The sequence below is a fragment of the Macrobrachium nipponense genome, chromosome 21 (assembly GCF_015104395.2).
Source record: "Macrobrachium nipponense isolate FS-2020 chromosome 21, ASM1510439v2, whole genome shotgun sequence".
Taxonomy (NCBI): domain Eukaryota; kingdom Metazoa; phylum Arthropoda; class Malacostraca; order Decapoda; family Palaemonidae; genus Macrobrachium; species Macrobrachium nipponense.
Genome location: NC_087212.1, coordinates 4,919,100 through 4,921,227, shown reverse-complemented (window position 1 = coordinate 4,921,227; position 2,128 = coordinate 4,919,100).

Sequence of the window (2,128 nt, the reverse complement as noted above, 5' to 3'; positions counted from 1 at the left end):
ACAATATCGCTGGACAAGCTACAATAAACTTTCAAAGCTCTACCACGCAATAGAGTTCCCCCCACCCAATAACATTGAATAATTTTCTTTCCATTTGTAAAATTTCGCTAATCTCTCAAAGCGATCTATGTACAAGTCTATTTCGTCTACGGTCTCGTCAAATGGTGGAATTTTAGGCAAAGACGACCTTGAGGGATCAACAATGGGATTATGATCTGGAGTGTAATCAGGACTAGATTTAAATTTAAGTACCTCCTAATTCATGTTTTCTTTCTCTCTCTCTCTCCTCGTCTACTCTCTCGCTCTCTCTAGTTTATCTAACTCACGCTTTGCGACTTCTTCTTAGTCTGGTCCTTTCTTTCGGACCTCGTCATATTCTATCTGAAGCTTTAACCGTTTCTGTACAAATTAATCAATTTGAGTACCAGTAAGGCCGGGTTGTTTAATTGCACCGGTCTATTAACGGTTTTGAACATCCATAATTAAAATAAAAATCAGTACACGATAACTAAACGTACAAAATACATCCAAGTAACATTCCCTTGAAAACAAGTGAACGACAACTAGAAAATTACACTACGTGAGTAATCAAACATCGCAAAATGTAAACACTACCTAATGAATGCGAAGTTAAACTTTGACCCACGCATAAATTATTTAACAGACTGCTAAGAACAAGTCACTTAAAGCAAGCCCATTATAACAATAACTCAGTTACATTGTTAGCAAACACTGAATCAAAACTAATTCATAATGTATTGCTGTAAACAACTGCGCAAACTTTATATAAGTTTAAGAATGCACACAAAAATTAAGCATTTAATCAGATACTCAAACTAATTAATGCCCGTATACTAATAAGAATGCAAAAGTTATTGTAAGCATATAATAAAGATACTTAACATCTAATTAACGCTATACAAAAACGCATTGCAAAACTTAAAAAAATTTTAAGTCAACAACAGGACAGCGACATAGAACCAGCCATAAATTTCCATAAACTCCTTTTTAACAATTTCAAGGTCTTACCTTACTTCCATAAGAATCAAAAAGGGAAGATGAACAAGACTCAATTTGAAACCAACACACACCTGGGGTCCAAGTCAGACACTTCTCTCATCAATTCCTGGTACAAAATCAAATAGAAACAGAAAACATTAAATTCATGAACAAATCATCCTACTCACTGCGCCAAATTGTCGAGTTATGGTTTTTAGATTTTATAATCCATGAACTCTGGTTCTTTTAAAAATATATATGATTGTTCATTTTTAAGTTTCCTAGTTTAATTTTTAATATAAAGGTATAACATGAAAAATTCTATTAACTTAAAATATATTTTACAAACTGAAACATACAAAATTACAAACTTCATGTATGAACACCAGGAACTCCTATAATATAAAGGTCTATGAAGATCTTGCGAGTATAATCAGGATCAGGAAAAGTACTGCACGTGATTACAATCTGACGAAGAATCATGAGTCTCTAAGGATGAAATAAGATCCAAGGACCAAGAGTCTAGGGTCTAGGATCAAGAATGGAGACGACTGACCCAGTCTAAAGGAGTTCTACAAAATATAAACATTTACAGCTATATAACACTATATAATATAATTATGTTCTTGAATGCAGAAAATGCACAATGAAGTAAAACCTTGTTATACTCAATAAACTTTAAACATTCACAGGTTAACATATGACATTTCCAATACACAAACAATCTTCATTAGTACAGTATACACTTATAAACACAAATCACTTAACACACGACATTATGTAAGACACTAATACATAGAACAATTTATATAAAGGAGTCTTTTCAGTACTTACTGTTACGGGTGGCTAGGTGTCAGGTAGTGATCAGAGAAATGCCGGGGACTCTCCATGTTAAGAAAACAAAATCAAACAAGGACAACCAAATAAAGAAATAACTTCTTTAGTCTATGGAGTGAAAATATAAACAAGAGATGGCAGCACAGCATTCCTCGACAGATATGAATACCCCGCTGGTAAGAACCTCTGGTCTAGAATCTTGTACCTATGTACAGCTCACTGAAGGGTTTGGTACATATAACTGAAAACAAGCGAGAATTGGCAAGTGGTTCCATATATCGTAGTATAATGC